This window comes from Leucoraja erinacea, chromosome 8 (genome assembly GCF_028641065.1).
Source record: "Leucoraja erinacea ecotype New England chromosome 8, Leri_hhj_1, whole genome shotgun sequence".
Classification (NCBI taxonomy): domain Eukaryota; kingdom Metazoa; phylum Chordata; class Chondrichthyes; order Rajiformes; family Rajidae; genus Leucoraja; species Leucoraja erinaceus.
In genome coordinates, this window is record NC_073384.1 from 20,455,653 (window position 1) to 20,466,372 (window position 10,720).

Consider the following 10,720-nt stretch of genomic DNA (forward strand, 5'->3'; position numbering starts at 1 on the left):
TCTGCAGCCTCATTCATTCTTGAGCATTTGAATTGTAAACCAGGCCATGATACAACCAGTCAGTATGCTGTCTGCAACAAGTCTGTGATTGAGCAGCAGAGTTTTTAGAGACATGCCAAATCTTCTCAAATCGCTGTGGCATTGATGAGCTTTCCTTGTGATTGCACCAATGTGCAGGGCCCAGGATAGATTATCAGATATGTGTGCCCAGGAGCCTGGATCTTTGACTCTCACAATCACCATCCCGTCATTGAAGATGGCTGCGTGGTCCCTTGGCTTTCCCCTCCTGAAGTCAATAATCATCTTTAAAAAAAAAGACACTATGTTCTGGAGTAACACAGTGGGTCGGGCAGCATCCCTGGAGAACATGGATAGATGATGTTTCTGGTCAGAGAACTTCTTCAAACTGGTAGGAATGTCTCTCCTGACCCGAAACCCTAAAATGTTACCTATCCATGTTCCCCAGGGATGCTTATTTCTGGCTACATAATCACGGGTATGGAGAGAGATGATCAGGGGTGTAGGAAGGAACTGCAGATGCTGGTTTAAACCGAAGATAGACACGAAAAAAGGAATAAGCTCTGTCTCTCCCTCCTAACCCCATTCTCCTGCCTTCTCCCCATAACCTCTGGCACCTGTACTAATCAAAAATCTATCTATCTCTGCCTTAAAAATATCCACTGACTTGGCCTCTGCAGCCTTCTGTGACACTGTGAGTTTGCAGAACTCCCTCAGAGGTGTACCGTAGGGCTAGTCTGGATTTTGTACCCAGTTTTCCAGAATTGGACTAGAATTCACAGCTGACAATGCAATGAGTTGAGAATGGTTGGAAGTAGACTTTGCTCAGTAAATTGTGGGTGGCCCTGATTTCGATAGAATCCATATCGCATTTCCAGCAGTGTGTTCCATAATGAGTAATCAAAAGTGAAAAATAATGTGTAGGAGACTTGAGTTTCAGCTTTTTCATTTGTAGTATTGTTAACAATGGGCGATGGTTTCACACCCAAGAAGTCAAGCAAGCCAGAGTATGACCATTGTGCAAGAGACAGGTCTGTGCATGACTCTTTGTGCAAACTAATTTGTCAATGGGAGATCCCCAAAGCCAACGGAGTGACAACACTTAAAGGCAAATTATTTCATCAGTAAGAACGTGAAACAATTGCATAAAGAGGATGGCGGTGGAATTTGGAGTCCCAGGAGTCACTGCTGGAGGACTTCAGAGCAGTATCCTTGGTTTAGCTGTCATTGGCTATTTCAACAACAACCTTTCTTCCATCGCAGCGACAGACATGGGGATTTGCTGATGATTGTATGATGTTCAGCAAATGCCTGCATGCAGCAAGACCATGACAACATTCAGGTGTAGGCTGACAAATGACAAATCATTTTCAGGACACTAAACTCCCAGGCAATGACCATCGGAACTGGATAGCATGTGACAAAAGCTTTACACTGTACCTCGGTACACTGTACACATGACAATAAGCTAAACTAAACTGAACTAAATCAATTCTAACTTACCCTTGACATTCAATGGCATCACTATTGCCAAGTCCCCCACCATCAATATCCTGGGGGTCACCACCAACCAGGTACTCATTTAGACCGAAGATAGACAAAAAATGCTGGAGTAACTCAGCGGGTCAGGCAGCATCTCTGTACAGCAGGTTTCTTCCCAGTGTAGCAGAGAGTGTTTGCCAGGGTGGCGTGGGTCTTTGCTGATCTTAGCTGCCTTCCTGTGGATCCCTTCCATGGTAAGGAGGTCGGTACCGGTGATTGACTGGGCAGTGTCCAACTCTTTCTGCAGCCTCATTCATTCTTGAGCATTTGAATTGTAAACCAGGCCATGATGCAACCAGTCAGTATGCTCTCTGCAACAAGTCTGTGATTGAGCAGCAGAGTTTTTAGTGACATGCCAAATCTTCTCAAATCGCTGTGGCATTGACGAGCTTTCCTTGTGATTGCATCAATGTGCAGGGCCCAGGATGGATTATCAGATATGTGTGCCCAGGAGCCTGGATCTTTGACTCTCTCCATCACCATCCCGTCATTGAAGATGGCTGCGTGGTCCCTTGGCTTTCCCCTCCTGAAGTCAATAATCATCTTTAAAAAAAAAAAAAGACACTATGTTCTGGAGTAACACAGTGGGTCGGGCAGCATCCCTGGAGAACATGGATAGATGATGTTTCTGGTCAGAGACCTTCTTCAAACTGGTAGGAATGTCTCTCCTGACCCGAAACCCTGAAATGTTACCTATCCATGTTCCCCAGGGATGCTGATTGACACGCTGAGTTACAAACCTGCATACCTTTTGTTTTTGTTGTAAACCAGCCTCTGCAGTTGCTCGTGTCTCCGATCAACTCCTTGATTTTGCTGGTGTTGAGAGCAAGATTGTTTCCCTGGCACCACTCAACCAGACTATCAATGTATCTCCTGCATTCTGGCTCGCCGTTTCCCCATTATTCATCCCCTGACAGTGGTATTGTTGCCAAATTTAATGACAATGTTGGAGATATTTCTGGCTACATAATCACGGGTATGGAGAGAGATGATCAGGGGTCTAGGAAGGAACTGCAGATGCTGGTTTAAACCGAAGATAGACACAAAAAAAGGAAGAAGGGTCTCGAAGGTGGCAAAAACGAGAAAGCAGACTATTATCTAAATGGTGGCAGATTGGGAAAGGGGGAGATGCAGCGAGACCTGGGTGTCATGGTACACCAGTCATTGAAGGTAGGCATGCAGGTGCAGCAGGCAGTAAAGAAAGCGAATGGTATGTTAGCTTTCATTGCAAAAGGATTTGAGTATAGGAGCAGGGAGGTTCTGCTGCAGTTGTACAGGGTCTTGGTGAGACCACACCTGGAGTATTGCATACAGTTTTGGTCTCCAAATCTGAGGAAGGACATTATTGCCATAGAGGGAGTGCAGAGAAGGTTCACCAGACTGATTCCTGGGATGTCAGGACTGTCTTATGAAGAAAGACTGGATAGACTTGGTTTATACTCTCTAGAATTTAGGAGATTGAGAGGGGATCTTATAGAAACTTACAAAATTCTTAAGGGGTTGGACAGGCTAGATGCAGGAAGATTGTTCCCGATGTTGGGGAAGTCCAGGACAAGGGGTCACAGCTTAAGGATAAGGGGGGGAAATCCTTTAAAACCGAGATGAGAAGAACTTTTTTCACACAGAGAGTGGTGAATCTCTGGAACTCTCTGCCACAGAGGGTAGTTGAGGCCAGTTCATTGGCTATATTTAAGAGGGAGTTAGATGTGCCCTTGTGGCTAAAGGGATCAGGGGGTATGGAGAGAAGGCAGGTACGGGATACTGAGTTGGATGATCAGCCATGATCATATTGAATGGCAGTGCAGGCTCGAAGGGCCGAATGGCCTACTCCTGCACCTAATTTCTATGTTTCTATGTTTCTATGACCCGAAACGTCACCTATTCCTTCTCTCCAGGGATGCTACCTGCCCCGCTGAGTTACTCCAGCTTTTTGTGTCTATCTTCGAGATGACCAGGGGACTGATCCTACATCCCTGAGGTGCTCCTGTTCTGATGGTCAGTATATAGGAAGTGTTGTTGCCAATCCATACGGATTAAAGTCTGGCATTTGTGATACAGTGACCTGCTGTTCGGTGCAACTGTCAATTATAAGAATGGAAATTTTTCCCTGTTCGATCCGACTATATCTTTTTCAAACTTGCTTTGCACAGCAAATATTCCAGTATTTTTTTTCCTGCCTGTCGGTTCCATTACTGTGGTTCATATTGATTGGACTAATCCACAGCACATTTCAGCAGTCCGAGACTGAGCCTTAACTGCCGGAAATGGGTGAATTGGAGTTGTGTCAGAAGTTTACTTACCAAGGACCTTGCAGAGGAACCCAGCTAATTCTTTTGCTAATGGTAGCAGAGTTTCTTCCTGCGTTGTCTGTCTGCTTTATAAACTGGACTCACTTGCAGCAGCCTCCAGACCCACGACCTCTACCAGCTAGAAGGACACGGGCAGCTAAAATCATGTGGACACCAGCAGAAGGAAGTTGCTCTCCAAGCCACCCATCATCTTGACTTGGAAAAATAGCACTGTTCATTCACCGTTGCTGGATCAAAGTCCCGGAACCTCCCTAAGATCTTTGTGGGTATATCCATAAAGTCATAGTTATAGAGCGTGTTTCTTTAACATTGCAATCGTACCTGTCTCAACCACCTCTTCCAACAGCTTGTTCCATACATCCACCACCCTTTGTGTGAAAAGGTTACCACTCAGGTTCTATGAAATCTTTCCCTCCTTCACCTTAAACCTTTGTCTTCTGGGGTCCTGGCAACATCCTCGAAAATCTTCACACCTCAAGGACTGCAGCAATTCAAGAAGGCATCTCATCACCAACTCATGGGGCTGTTAGGGATGGGCAAGTAAATGCTGTGTATGGAGACTTCAACCCTTGATGGAAGATCAAAATGTAAGCGGCATTTTGAACATTTCAGATCGAGACCCTGCATCAGGATGCTTATGTTAAGGTTGTGTTCCAGAGACAACCCAGCCAAGGGAAATATCATCCCTACATCTCCCCTGTCAAGCCCTGCATGACGTTTGCATGTTTCAATGGAATTGCTTTCATTGTTTCTAACCATTTTTCTAGTCCGCTTAATGGTTGAAGATAATTCAGGCCGAGCCTGCCTATTCCGGCAGGATCACCAATAGTATCTCCATGGTCAAGAAGGTCTAAACGCCTCTAACTCCACTGAGCTTCCGCCTTCAAATTACATTTTGGAGTTTGCCCTCGCTGCCCTTCCAGCTTTGCTTTCTGCTAGATGCAGTCCGAACTTTTGGTTTTCTTCCATCTGTTTATTTATTTTTTGTCTGGTTGGGTTAGATTCGGCAGGCTGGGTGCCAAAACCAATAATACTGCGATTTCACATAATTTCCTGAAGATCTTATGGGAGTTGTTAAATCTCTATCTGATCAGAGGGAGAGTGATGTAGGCAACTCACTCAGGGTGAGACTTACGGCAGAATAAGCAACCAACCCTCCCTTTGACTCCCTTCAGCCTCAAGAAAGCAGCCATCATAATCGAGGACCATTCACTCCATAGTCATTCCCTCCTCCCCTTTTCTGTTGGGCAGAATATAAAAAGGTTTGAAAACACGTATCACCAGAAGAACACCTTCTTCCCGATAGTTATCAGACTCTTGAACGTACCACTTATTTCAGTGTGTAGGAAGGAACTGCAGATGCTGGTTTAAACCGAAGATAGACACAACATGCTGGAGTAATTCAGCAGGAGAGGCATCATCTCTGAAGAGAAGGAATGGGTGACCTTTCTGGTCGAGACCCTTCTTCAGACCCATTGTCTCCAGAGGCACACAAAAATGCTGGAGAAACTCAGCGGGTGCAGCAGCATCTATGGAGCAAAGGAATCTTCGCTCCATAGATGCTGCTGCACTCGCTGAGTTTCTCCAGCATTTTTTTGTACCTTCGATTTTCCAGCATCTGCAATTCCTTCTTAAACACATAGTCTCCAGAGATTCTGCCTGTCCTGCTGAGTTACTCCAGAATTTTGTATGTATCTCATTTCCTAAGGATGAATTCACGATCTTCCAATCTACCACCTTGATGCTCTTGCACTTTAAAAAAAATCTCCACTTTCTCTGTAGCTGTAGCACTGTATTTTGCACTATTTCCTAGCTCCCTTTGCACTGCCTGTTGTACTCATGTATCGTTTTATTGTACTCGTGTATGGTATGATTTCCCTGAATAGCATGCAAAAAAAAGTTTTTCTGTATTTCTGTATCAATAATAAAGCAATAACCATTCTCACTGCCTCCTCCTGAGATGCTCCTTTTCGAAGCAATGGGCAGATAATGCAATACTGCAGCAAAGTCAAACCGACAAATAGTTAGTTTGTCAATAAGGCGGTCTTTTTTTTAATAAGATTGCTTTGAGATATAAAAAAGTCATAGTCATAGGAGGATACATTGTTGAAGGTGCATTGGGCTACTCCAATAGAACTTCTCACAGTCCTGACAACTACCACTCAATGTATATAAAATTATAAAGCATTTGTAGAGTAGATAGTCTGAATCTTTTTTCCATGATCGGGATATTAAAAGCAAGATGGGATAGCTTTATGGTTAGTTTAGTTTAGTTTAGTTTAATTCAGAGATACTGCGCGGAAACAGGTCCTTCGGTCTACCGAGTCCACGCAGACCAACATTCCCCGCACATTAACACTATCTTACACACACTAGGAACAGTTTACACATGCACCAAGCTAATTAATCTGCATACCTGCACGTCTTTGGCGTGTGGGAGGAAACTGAGGATCGCAGAGAAAACCCACACAAGACACAGGGAGAATGTACAAACTCTGCACCGACAGTGCCCGTAGTCGCAATCGAACCCGGTGTCTCCGGCGCTGCAAGCGCTGTAAAGGGCCTGTCCCACTTGGACGACCTAATCCACGAGTTTAGAAGACCATAGACGAGTTGAAAAAAAAATCAAGGACGTGTTGACTCGCCAAAGTTAAAGATCTCCTACTACCTCCTACGACTATGTCTACAATGTCTACGACCTCCTACGACCCCCCTCGATCTCAGTCTTCCACACCTAAGACCAACTACGACTAGCTACGAGTGGAAATGATCACATGATAAAATGATGTCATGTTTGCATTTTTTTTCTCGGGCCAGTTACCGACCCACGACTATCTACGACACCCTACGACATCACGACCTACCTACGAGTAAAAAGTATAAATTTTTTATCAGGCTGGAAAAAACTTTGCGACCTACTTGAGGCCACGAGTATGCGGCGACCACTCACGAGCATGAGGAAGAGTTACGAAGACCTCCTACGACCTCGTGGCAACCATGCTGCGAGTATGAGTCAAGGGCAAACTCGGCAGAGGTCGCCAATTAGGTCGTGAAAGTGGGACAGGGGCTTTAGGCAGCAACTCTACCGCTGTGCCACCGTGCGCCCTAGAAAAATGAGTTTTAAAGGGAACAAGAGAGGTACGTTTTTTACTCAGGGTGTGGTTGATATCTGGAACATGCTGCCAGAGGAGGCGCTATAATTAGATGCACACTATGTTTGAGAGGTATTTAGGCAAGCACTTGAATAGGCTAGGCAAAGGATATGGACCAAATATGGGCAAATGGGATTAGTGTAGATGAGCAAAAAGATCAGCACGGATGTGTCTGTGCTGTACAACCTTATGGCTGTATGAGTTATGGAAGGACAAAGGCGACAGGAATATATAGGAACACCACACCTGCAAGGAACACACCATCCTGGCTGGAAAATATATAATCGGTCCTTCATTATAACTGCTTCCTTATCCTAAATGTCCCTCGTCAATAGCATTGAACAAGCACCTTCACTAAAAGGACCACAGCTGGTCAAGAAGGTACCCCACCACCACCTTCTAAGAGGCAGCTAGTGACGGGCAGTAATTCCTGGTCCAGATCCTGTAAAATGAAATTAAAAGTAATCAGAGTTCATCTGGAGGTTGTTGTTGGTCCGTGTCGGAACTGACCCATGCGTTGCTCTGGTCAGACACTCAAATGAACAGCTCTATTGGGTCTGAGGAGGGTGGAAGTTGAGTAACAAGGCAGCTGTGAGTTGATGTTAAGAGGAAATGCTCCCGCTGACTCTGTTGCTTTCTTTGGAATGGAGGAAGTTTGATTTGGCTGCAGCCCTGTTTTTCAGAATTAGGAAGGAGGCTTGTAGCACAGATCCAGAACAAACTCTTCACTATGTCAAAGTGGTTCAAATCCCGGCGGGGCTCAACTATGGAAGGGCAGAGTAGGGACCCATGTGGGTTTGAATTCTATTACGCAGGCCGATGTGTGAATAAATTATGAGCCAGAGTCGGACGTTGAACCAATAGGTTTGGGAAGGGATGGCTGGGTTTCTGATAGGAATGAGGTGATGGTGTGGAAGGTCTGGATTAACTGCAAGTTGTTCTGGTCACTGGAGTACAGGAAGGCTGTGGAGGCCGAGTCAGTGAATATTTTTAAGGCAGAAGTAGTTAGATTCTTGATTAGTCCAGGTGTCAGGGGTTATGGGGAGAAGGCAGGAGAGTGGGATTGTGCACATCCCCAAAGCCTTTCCACTCATCACTTTAACTTCATGTTTCATGTATTTTGTGTTTTTTTATGACTGTTGGCAGATTAATTTCCCTTCTGGGATAAATAAAGTTATTTCGTATCGTATCGTATCGTAAGAGGGAAAGATTGGTCAGCTGTGATTGAATGGCGGTGTAGACTTGATGGGCCGAATGTCCAAATTGTGCTCTTCTCACTTATGACCATGAACTCATGGAAGGAACTGATGGCATTCGAGAAACTTTGCTAAAATGGATCCAGCAGAAGATTAAGATCTATGAGGAAAGACTGCCTGTGCGGCGGTTCTTTTCTCAAGAATATAAAGACTGCGTGGAGTCTCAATTGGTGCATTAAGTTTTGAAAGGACAGAGTAGAGTGGATATTAAGCATAGTAAGGACCTTTTGCCCTCAGCTCAAAAACCAGGAGCTATTGAGTTTAGCTGGAGCTGTAGAGGGTTGTGGGGCTCGGGAACTTACCTCAGTGGAGGAAGGAGAAAAACCCTACAGTATATTTAACATGGAATTGGACAATCAGTTCATTCACAGGGACCCACAGGGGCAGCAGACTGATAGCTGGGTGGGGGTAATCATTATTAACATGGCTTTTTTTATGGGCAGAATAGACATAATGGACTGGGTGTGTGGTATCCTTCCTCAAACCTTCACGCATTTTTTAACATATTGAAAAAACCGCCGCGACCTGGCTGAGGCCTCGAGTATGGCGGAGACCACTCACGAGCATGAAGGAGAGTTACGAAGACCTCCTATGACCTCGCGTCGACCATGCTGCGAGTATGAGTCGAGGGCAAACTCGCCAGAACTCGGGGATTAGGTCGCCCAAGTGGGACAGGCCCTTTAGTTAATACTGATGAAAGAGTTGCACTTGGTTACAGGATTTCCCTGTTCCCAAACAAAATTCATGTAAAAGTGCACAGCATGTGTCATAGCACGAGATATTATAATTTGTCATTGACATTAGGCTATGCAAAGATATGGTGTTGTGCTGGTCACACATCTGAGGGCTATGTGCAGAGTTCTCTGCTCTATTGTTCTCCAGATCCAGTTGGACCTGACGGGCCAATGTCTGAAGACAGCCTGCCCCGCTGAGTTACTCCAGCATTTTGTGTCTGTCTTCGGGCCATTTATCGTTTTCTTTTCTGTGCTAGAATGATTCTAGCATTGTATTGATTAAATATTGTCAGATTAAATCATTGATAAGGGTTTGGTGATGGAGAAAGTGCCCATTTTACTTGACACGTTGATTTGGTAATTATGTCAATCCATTTTTGTAATCACACATTGTAAAAAAACTGAAAATTATATATTGGTATTGGTATTGGTTTCTTTTTGTCGCGTGTACCGAGATACAGTGAAAACCCTATGTAACTCTAATCCTAGCTCGGCAACAGAATATTATGGATCCGGCAGCACGGTGGCACAGCGATAGAGTTGCTGCCTTACATAGCCAGAGACCCGGGTTAGATCCTGTCTACGAGTGCTGTCTGTATTGAATTTGTACATTCTCCCAATGACCAGCATGGGTATTCTCCGGATGTTCCAGTTTTCCCCCACACTCCATAGACGTACAAGTTTGTTGGCTAATTGGATTGGTATCATTGGAAATTGTCCCTCGTGTGTGCAGGGTAATGTTACAGTGCAGGGATCGCTGGTCCGCATGGACTTGGTGGGCCGAAGCCGCTATTTCCGCTCTGTATCTATCTCTAAACTAAACTAAACTAAACTAAAATGAACCTTGTTTGTTTTTTTGCATAGTAATTTTGTTTTTCACCTAAAATAATTTTTGTATACTTTATGTCTTTGGGTGTTGGTTTTGATATTGGTTTATTATTATCATGCGTATGGTAATACAGTGAAAAGTTTTGTTCTTGTGTGATATCCAGTCAAATTATTCTTTACACGAGTACAATCAAGCCTTACGTAACTATAACAGGTAATGCACAGAGAAAAATCCCAGAGTGCAGAATATAGTGTTACAACATTATAGTGTTACGGTTATGGATAATTGGACATTTTTTAATTTGCAAGTGTTGCACTGAGTAGGTTGGGAGATTGGAATTTTATGAGGGGTCCATTCAATAGTCAGATAACAGTGGGGAAGAATCTTTTCCTGAATCTGGTGGTATGTGTTTTCGTTTTCATATCTTCTGCTTGATGGGAGAGGGGAGGAGAAGTAATGACTCGGGTGTAAATAGTCCATGATCATATTGGGTGCTTTCCTGAGGCAATGTGGACGGAGTCGATGTTGGTGAGGTTTGTTTGCGTGATGGACTGGGCTACATCCATACCTCTCTGCGGTTTCTTGCAGTCTTGAGCAGAGCTGTTACTAAACCAAGCTGCGATGCATCACAATAGAGTGCTTTCCACGGTGCATCTAGTTGTTTTTGAAGTGAACACTCTAGCAGCGATGTTCAGGTCAAATCACGAAACTCAACCCGGAAAATCTGACTGCGTAGTGTTGGTTGGACTTCTTCACAGGGCATGAGGTGGTGTTGGGAGGGAGATTTGCTAGCATTTCTATGAAGGGCTTGTTTCTGTGTTGCAGGACTGTATCACTCTAGTAATTAAAGATTTACAGTAAACAGCACCATGCACAACCC

General features: G+C 44.5%; 1 protein-coding gene across 5 annotated transcripts in view; it reads left to right on the forward strand.

The window, feature by feature from the left end:
* Nucleotides 1-10,720, forward strand: part of hivep2a (HIVEP zinc finger 2a) — a 242,161-nt gene that overhangs the window by 132,315 nt on the left and 99,126 nt on the right. The gene's annotated exons all lie outside the window — the stretch shown is intronic.